At 33.7% G+C, this 20,801-nt stretch overlaps 1 protein-coding gene across 21 annotated transcripts in view; it reads right to left on the reverse strand.

Annotated features, from left to right (window-relative positions):
* Nucleotides 1-20,801, reverse strand: part of ZBTB20 (zinc finger and BTB domain containing 20) — a 760,184-nt gene that overhangs the window by 221,940 nt on the left and 517,443 nt on the right. For 5 of the 21 annotated variants that reach the window (XM_020287367.2, XM_020287350.2, XM_020287357.2 and 2 more), the window contains one exon: nucleotides 15,530-15,629. The exons of the other annotated variants lie outside the window; for them this stretch is intronic. The gene's annotated coding sequence lies outside the window, so the exon portion shown is untranslated. The remainder of the gene's footprint in view (nucleotides 1-15,529; nucleotides 15,630-20,801) is intronic. 21 annotated transcript variants of the gene reach the window in all.

Here is a 20,801-nt window from a genome sequence, read left to right on the forward strand (position 1 = left end):
TTGGAATAATCTGTCCCTAGACCTGAGGATGCACAGTGATTTTAAGCATTTTAAGCTAACGATAATGGTTAGTGCTGAGAACAGATGTACCTGGCTGTGATGTGATCTATTCCAGTAGGCTTTTATGAGCTGTTCATTCCTATTGACTTAGCATTTTATGTCTGTGCTTTTGCCTAGTGTGATGGTTGCATAAGGGTGTCATGTGTGTATTTTCCTGATGTGTGATGGCTGCATAGGGGGCTGTGTGTATTTTCTCAGTGCAATGGCTACACAGGGTGTTGTGTGTGTGTTTGCCTGGAGTTATAGCTGCACATGTTATTGTGTGACTCTTTCCCCCATTTGGTGCTTGCTTGCAGGGTCCTATGTGTATCTTTTTCTTAGTGCAATGGTTGCACTCATTGCTGTGCTAATGATGGACATTCTAGCAATTATCTATCTACAGGGTCCTGGGGAAAAAATTGCAGCAAAATCAATAAACAGTGCTAGACAGGCCCTTGTAAACATGAAATGACACCCATGCATAAATGCCTTTCCTGCTATAGCATGTTAAAATCCAATTGGCGTTGGGATAAAATTTCTATGGTTTCTCCATCTCTTTAATATATTGCAATCATTTGGGGGAGTTTCAGATTACTGCTGGTTGGAGTGCTTTTACACATGAATCTATCTAATAACACTTTCCACTACATTGTTCTACACATCACCTCTTAAACTCTATCCTGACTTGCTCTGCTATAATAGTTGATATTCTGAAGTGAATATGCCTTTCATTTATTCCTGCAGTCTCACCAAGCCCTCCCCTTATGCCCCCTACATCACACATACAACACTCCCCCCTTGCCTCTCTCTAGTCTCTCTGTATCCCTCCTGTGTTCACCAAATGGAACTGACAAAGGGAAGAGCCAATGAGGTTAAAGTCTTTTAAAACCCCTGGAATACAGATGAGCTGGGAGGCATCTGGAAACAAAACCAGACACTTGAAATCAAAGAGACAAGTAAATTACTATCCTAATCTAGGAGAATAACTAAAGGTGTCAGTGGGGTTCCATTGATAGCACTTGGCTCTGGGCCAGAATGCCAAGGGTTCAAACTCCACACCAGCTTTGGGCTCAGGCCCAAGACTCGCTACTGCAGGCGCAGCAGCATGTGCAGCAGTGTTAAAGGTGTCAGCCTTCTGCAGAGAGGTTAAGTCCAAGTCCTTCTGCCTGTTTGTCATTATACCCCGGAGGAATGCAGAGATAACCCTAGCTTCCTCTCCAGTTCTTTTCTCAATAGGACAGGCTGTGGATGAACTAGTGCTCAGCAGCAGCACTTGCTAATATCACCATCACACAATTAATTAGTGCATTTCTGATGAGGCTGCTTGAAGAAGTAAAGTATATGCAAGAAAATCCAACTGTCCTTCTTCCCCCTCAAAAAAACCCTGATGTCTGTCCTAAAGATTCTTCCATCAATGCAAAGAGCTAAGTTTGGAAACCTAAAACCATGTGTCTAAAAGAAAGAAAATGTTTTCATTGGAACAGCTTACATGTCTGGTACACTTGCATAAAAACTATGGCATAGCATTTTAGAGCTAAAATTGCTATAAAATGCTTAATACAGTAAGAATAATTATGAGATTTTGCATGCACAGCTGGTATACAACTAAAGTCTCAGCCACAGATTCAATGGAGCATGGGAAAACCATTTATAAAAATTCCTGGTATGCCAGTTTAACTCACCATCAACAGCCTATCAACACTTCCTCTATTCTTCAGGTGGAAAGGGAAGATATTTACCTATCAAATACTTTATTTCTTCTCTCACAGATGTCATTAATATTTGATTTGAGGAATTTGAGTAATTACTTGACAGTAGCAATGTAAGTTGTAACAGGACATAAATGACCTGAATGAAAGCTTCTCCACTAAGCAACGGAGTTATAAAAATAGTAAATAATGAACCAAAAGACCAAATTATTAAATTTACATGCAGTGCCCTCCCTTTTCTTTTAACCTCTCCTTTCTTCTATTCTGTCACTTCTTCTTATCTCTCTTCTACTTCTCTAAGATTCAAATCCGTAGGTGACTTTCTGGGTACCCTGCCATAGTCCACCTGGCCTTGACTTCCCCTGGGTAACACCCCGAGGACAGAACTCGCCCTTCACTTTTTCCCCATTGAAATCATAAAGTTCTTTGTTCTCCATTCCCTTTATCTCTACCTAATAATCACTTGAAAAGGACATAAAGTAATTTGGATGAGTTGTTAATGGTCAATAATAATTTAATATTTATTTCTTAATGAAAAAACTGATTTTAAGAGTCAAATGAAGAATCTCTCAGGGTCTATGGAAAATGCCATAATAGGTGAGATGATTCTAATCAGAGGCATTGCTGGATGCTTTGTTGTACTGTTTTAGGTATAGGAAGAGGAGCCACTGTGGATAGATGGGAACGCCCAGGTGGACAGGCAGCTGGGACACGCAAAGACAACATGGTACAATATAAAATAAATTGGATCAGAATGAGAAAACTCAAGTTTTAGTCCCAAAAAACTATGCCACCAAGTGTTTTGCAAATCATTCAGTTTCTTCAACTGACAAATGAGGCCCTTAGATTAAAAAATCTCCATGTTTCCTTCCAGCTCTGACATTCCCTGGCTCTCTGATTGGTCAGTCAGCTCTCCTGGCTTAGCTACCTTCTCCAGCTAAGAATTAGTGACTCTCAATAGAGATGGCTGTGGTTCCACATGGAGCCAATCTAACTAAAGAGATGTTGACGCCCACAGGTAATTTTTGAGCTATCTGCCTACAACCTGCATATACTACTTTTGAGTTGGCTTCTTTATGCCATAGGAAATTTTTCTTAGCATTTTGCTTTTCCTCATTTACTTAATTCAAGAACCATTTAATGAGCACATTCTAAATATGAAACACAGAACTTGTCACTAACACTCTCTCTGGGTCCTAAGAAGCACAGATGATTATTCTTGTTCATTCTCTCTTTCTCCCCACCTTCACTTCTATGTATAAATATGTATTTATATGTATAAATACATATACTTCTAGAACTACAAAAGTAGTATAGAAAAAATAGGAGGAATTAGACTTATTTGAGCCCAGTGCAAAATCCCGTTTATCTTTAATAAAAGAATATGATAATAATTTGTATTGGCAAAGTCCGCTTATTCAATTATGCACTTCAATGGTATAAAGGGCATTTCTCAACATAAATTTTGAGGTCATTAATTTGCAATAAGGAAAACAATTTGGGAGGAGAGAAGATTACAAGGGCAAAACACTCCACTCTGTAGAATCCTGATAAAGTCCTAGGATAAAATCTGTGACTTGTGTAAATAGCCTCTGGGAAAGTAAGATCATAGAATATTTTTGTTTAGTTTTTTTTCCCTCTGAGGATTTTGGATTCTTATCCCTCCAAATTTTATTTCCTGACTTAATAATAATAACTACCACTTATTGAATATATATTAAATGCCAGGCTCTTCAAATACATTATTAGATATTATTAAAACAACTTTGAAATATAGATATTATTATCCACATAGATGTGAAAACTGAGAATCAAGGAGGAGGTAAAGTAACTTGCCTGAGATAATTCAGACAGTGTGCAGAGCTGGAATTCAGCTCTGTCTTTGTCTATGCTACATAGCTCCATACCTTTTCTTGGTTCTGCCAAATCTAACTATATTTAAAAAATAAATAATCTTGCTTGAATGCTTTGTTAGCAAGCAAGGAAAACACCCTATACTCTTTCTTCATATATATTCACTGCATTACATATATTATAATGAAAATAGGAGATGGTTAAGATTTTTCTAAGTAGATCTGGCTGCCTTTTCATATTTCTTTGGACTGAGATGAATACATTTCATCAAAGTAAAAGAATGAGCTATTTACCATCTCAGTATGTATTTGTTATTAATTGATCAGACATGGATAAGGTGTGTTATTACAACTATATTTGTGAGGTATGATTTACGTTGTTCTACTGCATATTACTCTGTGCTGTTTTTCATTTTCTTGTACTTAGGACTTTTTGTTTTGTTTTTATGAATTTAGTCACAGTTGGTTGTGTTTTGAACTTTGTAAAAATGTAATACTAAGGAAATTTAAAAAAGAAAGAAAATATTTTCAAAATGATGTCAAAATCAAATCTACCCCTCACTAATTTGATTTGTAGGAAATGGAGAACAAAGTATTATAAGCAGAATGCTTTTAAATACATCCTAATTACTTCAATGTGCAAATGCATTGACTAAATCGAAGCATGCATTTAACACTTTGCACTTCCATTGTGCTTATTCATCTAAGTTCTATAGATAGCAATTCCATAAAAAACAGGAGATAAACTTTACTATAGCCAGTCATACACAGTTATTGGGAGGAAACTGTTGTTCTAAAGCTTAAGCTTACCTCTCAGGTCAGCCCACTTTTAGACTAATGCAGATCATTAGTTCAAATAATACAAAATGACAGATAATTTATTATAGCTACTAAGGTTTTCTCAATTGACTGTGCCTTCCCTAGTCTTCTCTCCTGGCTTCATCAGGGTGGGGCAAGGGCATGGAGGCAACAGAGCTTCTGGTAGCAAAGCCACATAGCATGGAGCAGTGAGAATCCTGGGGAAGGATGCTAGAGGTGGTCTGTGACCAGAGCTAAGATGGAGTCACGATGCCAGCATTACTCAAAGCTTGGTCTGGGACCTGCTGCACCAGAGTCACTTGGTAAATATATAAAAAAGACATATTTCAGGGTTTTACTCCAGAGCAAACCAATTGAATTAGTATTTCTTGAGGAAATAATAATACTAATACTAAATACTAATACTAATACTAAATACTTGAGAAAATGGAGATCTCAAAGATCTCCATTTTAAACAAGCTTCTCAAGTAATTTCTATACTACTACAAAGCCTGAAAACACTGGCTTATGCACTTAAACTCTCTAATTCTATATCCAGTGACAGTCCTGCTAGTATACCTGTACGCTGTGTTCCAGTTGTCACGATGCATGTGCAAGTCCAGGGAGGCATTAACTCTAGCAATAGCAGCCCAGGTTTAGCTTGGCATGATGCTATTGAATATGAAGTCATCCAATTTCCACAGCAAAGGCTATGAACTAAGTATTATTTCTCTTCCCATCTTTCAGATGAGAAAAATTGAGATTCAGAGAGATTTAGTAACTTGCTCTGGGTGTCATAATTATAACTGAAAGAGCTCTTAAGAACTATACTACTGTATTTCAACTCATCCCTTGTGGTAAAATATGTTCTTGAAAGATGTTTACTCCCAAAGATGTCCATAATTTGGGGGTATTATCATTCTAAAGGAACTTGTATAGATACTGGCAAGATTTATTCTATAATAATATACAAGGTGTAAACATTTGTATCCAAAGAACATTCTCCTTAGATTATTTTATGGAGACTAAAATCATCGAATGAATACTAAGTTGTGAATCCTTCATTAGTTTGTTCAACAATCATGCACTTTGCCAGAACTTGAGGTAACAAAAATAAATAGGACAGAGTCTCTGTCTTCACTAGAACTACAGTTCTGAAAAGGAGATGAACTATAGTGGAGACCATAGGGAGAGTGAGAGTGGTTCATTCTCCTGGAAGAATGGAAAGAGAGTTAGGTCTGGAAACTTTTAGTTACTCCAACACTATGCCATTGGCTAAGGTAAGGAATTCAGATTTTAAAGATTATATTTTTACTTGTACAGTTTTGTTAGAAAAGGCACAGACTAAGTTACTTGTATATTTTGAACTGATTAAACTTTATCTGGTTCATTCTTTCTGGCGTCCAACTGGGTTTCTTTTTTGGCTAAATTTCTGGGTGCAGAGCCAAGTAAGTTGTTATGTTTATTCATTCTTACATAGAGCAGCTGAGATTCTATTCTTGAGATGGGTACCTAATAAATTTTATCAGTAGTACTTCATTTCACCCAATAAAAATGACTCTGCAATGACATATTGACTGTGTCCTTTATTTTCATTTGTTTCAATTACTCAAAATGCTATTATTAGATTGACAAATTTTTGTAAGAGAAATTTAGAAGTTAAAAATGTTTGAAAACATAAATTATCTAGATTCTTTCCCTTGTGATAAGAGATGATCTCATATACATGTATATGTGGTTTGACCATTTTAATGTCAGAACTGATTGAAGAAAATGAGATTCTAAAGAAAATGACATTCTAAAATGACAAAGTGTAGGGTAATCACCTAAGACAAAAGTACAAGGATCCAAAAAAGAAAAAGAGAAACTCTGAGAAACAATGAGCAATAATGAACAATATGATATGATTCAGATTAGGGAAACTAAAAATCTATATATCCCTATATCTCAGAAACTGGATAAATTCAAATTAGACATGTATTCTTTCCTTAAGTTGAATTATCAAATTTTGAGATTTCTTATTTAGATTATTTGCTATTAGCTTAAAATTCTTATTTTTCTAGTCATTAGAATGTTTTTAGAGCATTTAGAAAGTTGGAGAAAAAGAAGAAATAAAATATCACTTAATTCCAGCATACAGAGATAACTGTTCTTCACATTTTAATGTATTCTCTTGCATCATAACCAAAAACTTTCATTTTTAAGCTTGGGATCACATTAGGCATACAAGTTTATTTATTTCTTTTGGGCCAGATATCCTAAGTTATATTATCTCATAAACATTTCCTAATAAAAAGTTCTTTAAAATATCTTTGAGAACTATATATTATATAGATATGTAATAGTGATATATATATGGATATTCCATAATTGGCTTAATAATTTCTCTGATTTTGAAATTTAAGATTATTTGTCTCTTCTTTCTCTTTTATAAATGACATTGTGATGTACATTTTTATAGATAAATCTTTGCCTGAGATTCTATTTCCTATAGATAGATGACTTGAAGTGAAATTACTAGGACAAAAGATAACATTTCTAAAGAAAGGTTCTTGATAATATAATGCCATATTACTTTGCAGAAATTTATGTCAATGTAAATCTACTTACCATCACTTTATGAGTGCCTATTTTACTGCATACTTACCAACACTGAGAATTTTTATTTTTTATAAACCATGTCTTTGAGTGATATTGAGTTAAAATACTTTTTCATAAGTTTATTAGACATTCGTATTTCCTCTTTTATGATTTTTCTTTTTATATTCTTTTTAGCTGTTCTTTTTGAATCAATAAATATCTTAGTTATCTTTGTATCTGTTGCTTCTACTTCATATCTGCTTATATCATCATAATCTGAACTCTCCTTATCTCATTCTGAACCATGGCATCATATGATGCCATGGTTCCATATTCCAGATTTATTCCATTCTGATTCATTCTATACCCTAATGCCCAACAGTACTTTTGAAAATAATGCTTTCATCAGGTCCTGATCAAGAAACTATGATAGCTCCTGGTTATTTATTTATCATCTAAATTCAATTGCCTTGTTCAGGGTAAATTCATCCCATTCTTGGATATTTCCTATAAGTTCTGTTAATTAACTTAGGTTATTGTTATATGGAACCTATATTCAGTCACATTTTTATGTGTGGATATTTTTATATAATAGATAATGTAAAATGCTGGAACGCAAGAACTGAATGAGGCTTTCCAAAGAGAGCACGAATCCCAACTCTCCACATTTACAAATGAAGAAGTGACCCATAGAATTTAATGAATTAACTATGGTCATAGAGCCAGTTGAGTGACAGCACTGGGATTAGAAACCAAGTTTCCTGATTCTCGGTTCAGTACCTTTTAAATAAAGAATAATAAAAATCACTTTCACAATCTAAAAAATAGTAATAGCTAGGAAGACAGTTTAATTTCAATCTGTTGTTATGTATAAAAGATTGTTAAAATCATGCCACACAGAAGGCTTGAGTGTCCTTATAACACAAATAATATGTACGTCTTATAAATTTATCAAATGTGTCATTGAAATTTTCATACATTTGCACATTAGCAAATGATGCAGTTTATTTATCCTTTGTTTTTATTCTTGCTAATATATATTGTGTTAGTTAACCTTCTTTGCCACAACAGAAGCACAGTGTTTTTATTCTAGTGTGTTGCAGATCTTCACTAAGTTTCTTGGTAATATTAATGAAAAATCCAATTTTCCCAACAAATTCATATAAAGAATTTCTTTTCACAATATTTGGGTATTTTAATAACTACCCTTGAAAAAGAAAACAATAGAAACTACTTCAAAATGTCTCTCTTTGAACGGTATACATCATGAGCTATACTGGAAGAATATAGACTGTTAGTCATTTAATATGATACAAATATTGCTATTTATATTCAAGAATCTCACAATATTTGCCAAATGAAAACTTAACAGTAGTTACTGATGTGAGAATGGGACCTGTCAAATATGTTTGTTATTTGTGGGAGTGAGGCAGGGAAGAAGGGGCAAATGTGGAAATAGCCATCAATGGAGCTAACCTGGATAGAAGCTCATTGATTGCAAAGGGCTGGTTCATGAAGCATGTGTTTGCCTAACAAAAGAATTGACAGAAAGGGTATTTATTAAATCATATGGTGGTTCAAGAATTTATAAAATCTAATGTTTGAATGAGATAGTAGGTCATCCAGCAGCAAAGGGAGACTCTAAAGAGATCTCAGCTATGTTTTTTTCTCTCTGTGTACACAAAACAGGTCCAGTATTTTAACATTCAACAAATATTTATTAAACACCTACTTTGTGCTAGAAGCTCTCTACTATGCAAACTAAGCAACTCAGATTTTTGTTATTACTGTTATCCTCTCCAATACTGTGTCATAAAAACTAATAGTAATCTATATCTGACATACAATAAAATGTAAGAAATTGGGTAACAGGATAGATGAAGAAACAGCATCCTAAATGTCTCATTTTATACAGCATACTATTTAATTAATAATATTAAAGAAAATAGTTCTGAATGTTTTTAGGAAAAGTAACAGTAATCATTACTAAAAGAATAAACTATACTTTAAAACTTCCAAGTTGCTAGTTTGATAACAAACAAAATAGTCATAGATCAAAAGAGAAAGAGAAAGAATGAGAAGGTGAGGGATGGAAGACCAAAGACATATAAAGACATAGAAAATATTTAAAAAGATTTCTGAGGTAGGACCAGATATATTTTTTGCAAAAATTAATTTTAGTTAATTTAATTAACTTATTAAAAATAAATACGATAAGTTTTTCTTAAAAATTACAGAATCTAATCATAGTTTTGATAGTAGAGAAAACAGGATTCAAATGTTATATCTCTTTTTCCATTCTTGAGATTCTTTGACACTGTTCTGGTGATGGGCACACTGAAAGCCCTGACTTAAGCATTATATAAGGTATCCATGTAACCAAAACATTTGTATCCTCTTAATATTTTGAAATAAAAAAACAACCAACAAACAACTCACAAATGTTATGTCTACCATTATACTAGTTAAAACCTATTTCCTTGGGGAATTTATTTAGCCTATTTAACTTTCAACTATGTAAAATGAGCATAAGAATAACTGATTATAGAAAGGATTGAAAAAAATAACATATGTAAAGCTAGTGCCAAGCACAACTAAACATTTAATACCTGTAATTTATAATATTTGTTTTTAAATGATGTATCTAAGCAAAAGATAAAAATAAAAGGAGTGTTGTCCAAAATATGTTGTTAACTGAAGGAATTTGATAAAATGTAAAATGAGAAAACCATAGAGACAGAGTCAGACTTAAAAAGATGATCATTTATCCAAAGAAGCTAAGAGGGGCAAATGGTGCTGACGCCAAAGGCCTGCTGAAATCTGGATCCAGAAACACAAAGAGGTAGCTGGAAGTCTAGCTCTTGGGAGTAATGGAATCAAAACTGCTCCCTATGAAATGGTACACCAGAGTCTGGCTTACTACTTCAGCAGTGGCTGCAAACATTTGGTCAACTGCTGTCTGGGGCAATAGCTCATACCAGACCACAGGACTTGAGAGGTGGAGGAATAAAACATAGCCTTATAATAAAATATTCTTATAGGAATGAAGCTGAGAGGTACCGCTGTAGGAACTGGGATTGAGACTAGGAACGTGGAATCCAGAATCAACTGTAAGGCCATTATTCAGACACATGTGAACAAAGAAAAGAAAAAAAGAGAGAAAAGTAGGAGATGAGACAAAAATGCCTTATGACCAACATTAACTTCTAAAACAAAATTCTAAATCATAGCAAGAAATCTAATAGTAAGAAAAATGACCAAAAATTTGAATAATTAGAATATTTATTCCAGATAAATTCAGTCCTAAAACATTATCTGACAATGACTTCAACATGAATATATTTGAAATGCTCAGAGATAAAGTAATCAAACCTGTAAAAAATAAGAAATTATTAAACAAAAACATACAGCAATAAAATAAGAATAGGTGAATAAGATTAAAAAATCAATAAGAAATCTTAACTTAAAATATGTTCATTAATATAAAAGTATAATAAATGGGATAACTTAAGGCAACTTCAAGGGGAAAATTGGATGAATTGGAAGAAAATGTTAAAGAATTCACTCTGAAAAAAAAATCACAAGAAGTAAAATTTAAATAGCAGTTGAGATATGGTAACCTTACTAGGAAACACCAACATACATCTTGTAAGAACTCCAGAAGAAGAAAATGGAGGGAATGACAAAGAAATAATAAGAAAAAAGATAATACCTGAGAATTTTCTAGAATTGGAGTTCTGAGATTAATAAGTATCTGAGATCATGACTGATAATTCAAAATAAATCCACATAGACACATTTCAGAGAAACTACAAGAGATCAAGGACACGGAAAAACTTTAAAAATCTACCAGAAGAAAAAAACATTACTTATAAAGAGATGAAAATAGATTGATAGCAGATTTCTCTTAATTAAGAACAGTTGACAGAACAATAGTGTAAGATATGATTGAGTTATATCTTTAAAATGCTGTGAAAAAAGTACCCTGAAGAATTATTACTTGGGATATAAGGCAAAATAAAGCCATTTAAAAATATATAAAAAGATGTACTACCCAGGGTCCTCACTAAAGAATTACTAAAAATTGTAATTCAACAGTAAGAAAAATGAACCCACAAAGGAAGCCATAAGATTGAAGAAAAACAGTGAGTATAGTAATACCTCAAATATATGAGTTAATTAAATTAAGCTATGATTTTAGAAATCACTGATAACCACTTTTGTATATGGTTAACAACAAGTAAGTAAAACTAAAACTTCATTCAACAATTACAATGACAAGATGGTACTTAATAGGTAGATTAAAACATACTAGGTACCATTTTTACATTAAGGAGAATGCCAGAAATATTATAAAGTGGGTTTTGCTTTTTATATAAAAATATATAGTTAAGTACATACATAAAAATTTTAGAATGAGCACTAAAGAAACATAAGCCTTCTACAGATTTCAAGCCTAGAAGTAAAATCCATCTACTGGATAAATTCACAAAAGAATTTTCAAAAAATTTTTTCAATTAAAACCATATAAAACACATTATGTCATTATAATGCAATTAAATTCAGAATTAATAATAAAAATAGAGCAAATATATGTAGAAAGTAAAAACATACACTTCTAAACAACTCGTGGGTTAAAAATAAAACGAACATTATAAAAATTTAAAATTGAACAAAACTACATACCAAAACATGGTATGCAGCTAATGAGAAACATGGGGAAAAATGTAGAGTCTGAAATTCATTTTAAAAAAATAAAAATAATTTAAATGTGTAGTAATTCAAGAATATAGGAAAAGGAAAATGGCCTAAAACTTTAAGAAAGTAGAAGGGAAAAAATAATAGTAATGATGATAGAAGCAGAAAGCAATGACATAGAATATAAAAAAACAATAAGGTAATAAGCAAAACCAAAAGCTAGTTTTTGAAAAAAGTAAACAAAACAGAAAAACATGCAGCAACCAATAAAAGAGAAAAGACTCAAATAGATAATACTAGGTATAAAAGGGGGGGACATAATTAAAGATAAAAAATTAAAAATCATAAGACTATATAATTTTATGCAAATAAATTTGAAAGTATAGATGAACTATGAATCATGCATTTTTCTAAAATATATTTTTCTTAAAAATAAATAATTTCCCAAAATTGACTAGGGAAGAAATAGAAAACCTGAATAAACCAATAACCATGGAAGAAACTGAACTGATAATCAAAAGTCTGCCCTATACTACCTACCCACCACTGATAAAAAAATACCAAGTCCAGATGATTTTAGATACCAGTTTAACCAAATATTAAGAACAGAAAATTTCTATAATATAAAAATTGTTTCAGAAACAGAAAAAACATTTACTCCATTTATTTTATGAGTCTAGTATCATCATGACACCAAATCTCTACAATAACTGTTTTAAAAAATAAAAATTAAAGAGTAATCTCCTCTTGCAAAGATAATGCATAAAACACCAGCAAATTAAACTCAACAGTGGCTTAAAAAAATACACCAAAACCAAGCAGAATTTTTTCCAGGAATGTAAGATAGGTTTAATATCAGGAAATATATTAATATCATATAAGATATTACTGTATCAATGGGAAATTTTGTCATATTATAGATATAGAAAATGCATAGGTAAAATTTAACTAATATTCTTAGTTAAAAATGCTTAGCAAACTATAAATAGATGATAGGAATTTCCTTAATAATAATAAAATAATTTTGATTTATCAAAAGCCCACACAAATATCGTATTTCTGAAACATTTCTATTAAAGTAAGAAACAGAATAGATATTTTTAATATCACTATTTCAAACTATGTAGAGGTTTAGTAATGAAATATGACAGGAAAAAGAAATCAAACATTTAAGAATTGGAACTTAAGAGAAAAGCTGTCACTATTCACTGACAATATACATGTTGATGAAAAAAACTTATGAGAATTACCAGTTTAGCTATTAAAAAAAGAAAGTTCAGCAAAATTGCTGAATATACACCAGTAATAACCAATAAACAATGAAATGGAAAATAGGTCTGCACATATTAACACAAGAAATGTAACAAAACAGATTCTAAGAATCTAAGTTATATGAGAAGAAATTTAACAAAACAGGTTTAAAACCTTTATGGTGAAAATTATAAAACATTATTAAAGAAAATGAAGGAAGATCACACATAGAGGGATATAGTATGTAAACTGGCAGAAAGACACAACATTATAAACATGTCAATTCACTCCAGATTATCCTCTAAAGTTAACATAATTACAAATAAAATTCAGCAAGGCTTTTGCCAAACTTAACCAATAAGCCCTAAAATTTATGTTGAATAGCAAAAGGCCAAGAGGAGTTAAAAGAATTTTAAAGAGGAATAAGGTAGAGAAATTTATCTCACCAAATAATAAGAATATTATAAAGCTATGGTAATTAAGGCACTATGATGTTACCACAGGATAGAAAAATAGTCACTGATGAATTACAGATCCTAAAAACAGTGATGTAGATGAAATATAGCAGTATAAATTAGTCAGTAAAGGATGACTAATTTGTTAAATGGTGCTGGGATTATCCATATGGAAAAAGAATTTTAAAAAGTGCATGTAAGATACCATAAACCAAAATAAATTCCAGGAAAATTAGAGATCTAAATGTAAAAGGCAAAATTTAAAACTATTAGAAAAAAATATAAGGTTTCTTTTCAACCTTGGCATACAAAATGATTTCTTAAATTATATAAAAACACAAACTATGAAGGAATATATCAATAAACTTTACTGCATTAACACTAGAAGCTTTTAAAAAATAAATTCTACTAAAGATACAGTCAAAAGAAAAACTACAAATTGGGAAAAGATATTTGTAATCTCTATGTCCCGAAAAATGAAAATCCAGAATATTACAACAGCAACGACACCAAAAACAAACAAAAACTCTTCCAAAATAACAATAGCAAAACAAATAACTCAGCAGAAAGATGGGCAAAACATACAAATAGGCAATACACAAGAGAAAATCCCAACAGCTTATAAATTTTAAAAAATGTAAATGAGATATTATTTAAATCCCCATGAGACTGACAAAATTTTTTTAAAAGTCTGACCATTCCAAATGTAAAGCATGTGGAGAAACTCTCATAGATTGCTACTGAAAATATAAATCAGCACTCCCACTTTGCAGAGAAATTTTACAATATCTAGTAAGGTTCAAAATGCATGTTTTTATTTTTCGAACTCCTGACCTCGAGAGATCCGCCCGCCTCGGCCTCCCAGAGAGCTATTTATTTTTTATTTATTTTTTATTTTTTTTATTTCGGCATATTATGGGGGTACAGATTTTAAGGTTTCAATAAATGCCCTTCCCCCACCAAGTCTGAGTTTCCAGCATGACCATCCCCCAGATGGTGCACATCTCACTCATTATGTATGTATATACCCGCCCCCCTCCCCCCTCCCGCCTGCCCAATACCCTATTACTGTAGTACCTATGTGTCCACTTAGGTGCTGCTCAGTTAATACCAGTTTGCTGGTGAGTATATGTGGTGCTTGATGTTTTTTAAAGCTTAGAAATTCTACCTCTGCATACATATGTATAAAAATGTTAACTGTGGTACTATTTGTGATTGAAAATAATGTCTAACAATGATAGACTCAATCAATAAATTATGGTGATACATATAAAAGGCACATTTTATATAAACCATGTATTATATAAGATGATATAGGTCATCATATATAATAATAATATAGGTGATGATAGAGGTCATCATATAAAACATATGTGATGACAGGGGTCAGAAAAGTTTTGCTTGTTTTTAACATTTGCTTAAAACTTTGGAGAGTATCAACTGCAAGGGAACACGAAGGAGTCTTCCCAGGTATTGTAAACGTTCTGTGTCTTAGACTGGGTGTTGTCACATGGATGTATATTTAAGCTCGTCCAGCTATAGACTTAATTTGTCTAATTCACTGCGTGTAATGCATAATAAAATAAAAGATAAAAACAGGTTCAGAAACAAATATTACAAATTATTAAGTTTTGTTAAACCTGGGTTCTGAATTCTTATATTTCCTATTATTCTTTATACTTTTATATATTTGAAATATTTTACACTAAAATTTTTATGAGACAAACACTACTGTTTTTCCTAACTGGAATTAATCAAGGTAGAGGAAATTTCTAGTGTCATCTTCTCCTCATTGTCCCTGACAATAGATCCTAAGGTTCCAGGAATTAATAAGCACTTCACAGCCAAACATACTTAAAAAGTGATCATTTTGTTGAATCAAAGGCAAAACTTTTAATTAATTTCTTGACCATGTATAGAATCTCAGGATTTCTTTAAATAAATAAGTGAACAGAGGCATATATTGTTGATATAGAAAGATGCTACCAATGCATAAAGATCATCCACTTAGATTTTTCAACTGATGAGGTGGGGGATGCATTTCCAAGGACTTTTCTGATTTGAATCAACAAGTGATTTGGCATCAATATTGCTATTAACTTGTGGGTTTCACCTCTGGTTTCAGAAAAGAAAAAAAAGACAATACCTTTTCAATGCTGCATTTCAAGTCAACCATATGGAAAGCAAGGTTTTATTCCAGCCAATTCTCTTTCTCTCACAACGTGGAGGAAAAGTGCCAGCCACTGCTACTCTCACCACCAACCATGGTACAGATGTTTGGAAAATGCAAAAACAGAGAAACGAAACAAAAAGGAAACCCTCAAAAACAAGTTTTGCATAAATGAGAAATAGAGTATATAATTATCATAGCTGCAAGAAGGTAGATGCATATTTTATTTTTTTCTTGTGTTAAAATAAACAAAAACATTGATTTTTTTTTACTTAATCAGTGTTTTCTTGAAATTAACAATTACAAGGACCAAACTCAAACATGGCTAAAAGTGGGAATAAAAAACAGATTTCTTTTAATCCGATAAAATATTTTTTATCTCCAAGATTTTTAGAGTATGACCTACTTAAATGAATACTTGTTAAAGAAACAGACCGATTTAAAAAACATGTTTTCAGGTATCAAAATAGGAATGGAATAAGTGTTCCTTTGAAGTCTAGTAAAAGAAAGAAACTAATTGAAATAATAAAAGTTCCTTATACTATTCAGATAAAATATAGCTTTGAAAGAAATGTCTTCAACCTGTTCAAATGTTCATTCCTTAGTTGGCATGTGCAGTACGAAGACCTAGTTGCTGAAATAGCAAATGTCCTATTAGATTTAAGAACATCTACGTAAATTATTAAACTCAGCTTGTCTTTGTTTAAAAGAAAGCTTTAAAAAAATGTAATGCAATCTCTGAGTGAGTATTGCCTGAATTGAAAGTCAGACCTTTGTTTGGCCTAGCTCTGCCACAATCTACTTGTGCATCTTGGTTCATTTTATTAAACATCTTTGGGCCTCAACATCCACATCTCTGAAGTGTGAGTGTAATATAAAGTCATAGCCTGATCATCAAACTCCTTTCTAGCCCTAACATTCTATGAATCTAATGAAATTACTTCAGCATAAGAGGATTTTTTTCTCCCTTTCTTTCTTACTTTCTTAAAATAAACAAACAAATAAGTAAACAAATAAATATTAAAAACACATACACACATTAACCAGCTATCTCTCCGAATAGGAAAGGAGAACATTTTTTTTTTTTGCCATTATCTATTCCCTAATGTGTATTTAAAAAGAGAGTTCCCACAAAAAAAGATTTTTAGCTTTTCCTGAATCAAAAATAGCATATCATTTCTTTGCCATTTAAGTTCTATTAAGAAAGAAAACATAAAATAGTTATGGAAATCCTATTAGGAACTTTAAAAAGGAAGAAAAAGTCAGTGATACTCCATTTAAAATTCAAATTGTTCATTCACATACTTTCTTTTGCAGAAACCTTCAGTGCTGCCTCAAACTATCTTCACTTCCTTTCCAAGCACAATATCCTTAACTCTGTAAAAAATAGGACCCTCTTCTCATACCCTTCCCACCTGTCCTCTGAGGTAGTTGTTCCACAAAGCTGAGGTATAGATTACAGCATGAGATACTTGGGATGGGAATAAAACCTTTCATCTGGGAGACAATACTGTGTTAAATTTGTCAAGTCTAAAAGAAAGTTAAACCCTACCACTACTTTGGCAAGAAATTTGGTTCTCATGGCTGAACAATGATCATCATTTTTACACAAGACTATTTTAAAATGAAAGTACCTGGGGCACCAGCCAGAAAATAAGTCTGACAGTGCAAGTTTTTTATGTCAATATTTAAACCAGACAAGACACTATCCGTGTGCCCTTAACAGACCTGAAGGGTCTAGAAAGAATACAAGGCACCTAAGACCTTGGTGAATAAGAGAAGCTCAGTTTTATGGAAAGGTCAAAATCATGGGGCAAATCTTCCACTGTGTCAACTGCTGCTACACCTATGGCACCAACAAAGGCAGAATACTGGGGGTGCAACAGGCCAGGCTCCTATTACGTGCTCTGGCCAGGCTCTGTATGCTGACAAGGTAAGGCGGGGACTCACTGGACTTCACACTCTGGGGACACCCAGGCTGGGCACTGAGGGGCAGGGGATTCTTCAAACAGAAAGAGTCAGAAGTTGCACAGTGGACGAGCACTCCCTGCTGGCAGCTGAGGTTGGAGACGAGCTGATGATGTCTCACAGAGGGCTGCCTAAAGTTTCTGTGAGGAAACCAACGAAGACAAGGTGCTCTTCAGAGGACAAGAGCGTAGCTCTGATTAGGTTTAGATAGCTCCAGACATTGTGCTGAATGCGGAGGAGGTGGGGGGAGGGGGCTACCAATGGGGGGAGGGAGCTACCAATGAGAGGAACTCCAAGAACCAGCAAAAACTGTGTGAATAGCTGATGTACACAATATTCATTTAAGGCTCCCACTATGAACATTTTATAAAGCATACAAAGGCGTGTGTGCACATGTGTGTGCGGTAGAAGGGATGCAAGAAGAAATGAATTTCTGTGCAGTTCATTTTACCCCATGAGAGCATTCCTTGGAGCAGTCCAATGTGTTCATAACATTTATGTTTTACTGGGAATCCCATCTACAACTCTGATGGAACTGCCTGGTACGCCCACTGTACCACCACACCTAAGCCCTAGATAGGTGGTCTTTGAACAGGCCTGGGGCAACAATGCTAGTATTTCCCGAATGCTCTGCTCTGTTAGGGTTCTTCTATATATATAATAAAATAAAGGTCAAAATGGCAGCCTGCTAAAAGAAGCAGTATTTCAGTTGCTGGAATAACTTGCTTGTCATCAACTTGTTAATGCAATAGTCAAACGTTTCTTTGACATGTACAGTATCAGCTAATTTCAGCAGATAAAGGGTCTAGAACAGGAAGATGCTGCAGATGCTTTAGCTCAGAGGAAGGCTTAGCAGAGCCAAAACGTCAGCAGGGCCTGTTTGTTCCATACTTTCCATCGGGCTCTGTGAAAGAAATGTTAGATTACTGCAATGACAAGTTTGTGACAAGCAAGTCATTTGTGCAACTGGTGCGCTCCTGTTTTTATCTGTTTACCATTCAGACTTGTGAATGCCATTTCAAGCACTTACAGGATTTCTGGCTCCCATTAAGGGGAAATGGTTCCTCCATGTTTAGAATTTTCTGCCTCAAAGAGAATTACTAAGCAATTATTTATTCCTGTGGTCGCAGTGTCACACAAAAGCACTCTTGAGTTGTTTAGTTGGACTCTGAATCATGAAATGGAGTCCTGAGGACTGGATAGCTTGGAGCATCAAAAATTTCTCATCTAGTTTATTGGAATGACTACAAAGCAAGCCTGTGAGAGTCAATAAAATTGTGGCCAGCTTGAAATACCTTGCTCTTTTGCTCCAGGATCATATATCAAGGCCATATGCTTTCAGGCACATAAACTCACTTGTAACAAGTAGATCCTGAGAAGCTAAGGGCTGGCTATGTCACACACTGACATGTGATCTAGCAAGAGATAGTTTTGGTGACAAGGACTGTTTAAGCTGTGGAGAAAGGAATTTATACTGCCTTCTCTCTATATTCTGTGGGTAACTAGAGGGCCAATACAAATCTAGAAAACATTTTAACTGTGTGGCTCAAGTAATATCATAATACAAAATTAACACTTAGGATCATCCTCACTAGACTGCTTTTCCATAGTAAATGGACACCCTGGCAGATTTGGGAGCAAAAATTCAGGATCTTCTCATTAGATTATTCATCTGAGGTCACCAAGTGACTTTTGGCAAGTCATTTTTACCTACTAGGAGGAGGGTAGAAAATAGTAATACTTGTTTCTGGTTCACCGGCCATAAATGGTCTCCGGGTTAATGTTATAAAAGATGAAGAATGCCTTGAGAACTCAAAAACAAGAATGGTACCCTCTAAATGCTATGTATTCTTTTTATGAATTCTTGAAATTCTTTTTAAGAATTAAATTAAAAAGAATTTATGAAATTCTTTTTAAGTTTTTGTCCAATGTTGGTACTGAATTTATAAAGAAAACCTGGGTATAACATACTCTCAAGGACAGAGCAGAATGAGGTTTTTACACAGGGACACAGACATTTATAATATCTGGGAAAGCAGGTCAAAGCTGGAACAGAGGGTAGAATGGCAAGGACCAGATGGAACGTAATGACGCAAAATGAGGTAGAGCTTGGAAAGGGAGACTGGAGAAATGTTATGGAAAATGACAATAGTCCTCATAGAATAAAAATTTGTTAATAATATGTTGTCAGACACTACAAGTGTTACACAATTCACATGTATAATTTAATCTTTACAACATGTTTATAGTATATGCATTCTCAATTTTCTTTTCAGATGTGGGAACTAAAACTTAGGGATTTAAATACTTTACCATAAATATGTAAGTCACAGAGATTTGAAACTAGTTTTCTCTCACTCCAAAGTCTATGCACTCTTAACCAGGAAAGAACTAAAGTCATTTCCACTGCCTTCAGAAGACTTTTCTCTCTGGCTTACTGGAAAATATTTCAATCTGTAAATACAGAAACTCAAGAATTTGATATAAAAGAGCCAGTGAGAAGATTCTGGCTCTAGCTGTGTTGACATCCTTCTTAGGCCTCTGAGAAAACTGAGCTTCATCAAGATGTCACTTTTCCCCCCAGGGCTGACCTATGCCTACTTTAATGCACTGAGGAAGAGGTAAGTGATTCTACCTAGTCACGTATCTCTGTGCTGTGAATGGGGGTGTCTGGCGGTATCTCCTTGTGTCCATGCCAACTCCTTTCTCTCTGTTTGTGTGTACAGCTTTTAGTTCATCCTACTCTTTGCTCCCATATTACCTCCAGGGAGCCTTCTTTTGTCACTTGTCTGCTATTCTCTTTAGGTGGGGGGAAGGGGCGGACATCTTTCCTACCATGACAAGGATCACTGAAACAGTCTCAACTTCCAACTTTGCACAGAATGTATCCTTTGTTCAGTCTTCTGCTTTGTTTCTCTTTAATGATAGCTTTGCCACGGGTCCCATTCGTATGTAACTCAGAGCTATGCAAATCAAACTGGTAAGCAAGAATTTGCAGCTACTCCATCTTAAAATGAATGTGTCCAAGCAGTGGAAACCTGAGTGAGGCATGTCTCCTGAACATTACATGTCTAAGGGCTGTTTTCCCTGTATGGGTGGCAGAGAATAAGCTCAGTGAGATCTGCATTATATTCAAGTGTCTCTTTTTAGTGGGTGTTCAGAGTGGGTCACAAGAGGTTTTAATCTAGTGCACACTGTTTTTCTTTTAAATAGTATTTCTACAATTTTTACTCCCTGAAGTCTACCAAACACAGAATTCTTAAAAGCCACTAAAAAATCC

This window comes from Microcebus murinus, chromosome 1 (assembly GCF_040939455.1).
Source record: "Microcebus murinus isolate Inina chromosome 1, M.murinus_Inina_mat1.0, whole genome shotgun sequence".
In the NCBI taxonomy this organism is placed as follows: Eukaryota; Metazoa; Chordata; class Mammalia; order Primates; family Cheirogaleidae; genus Microcebus; species Microcebus murinus.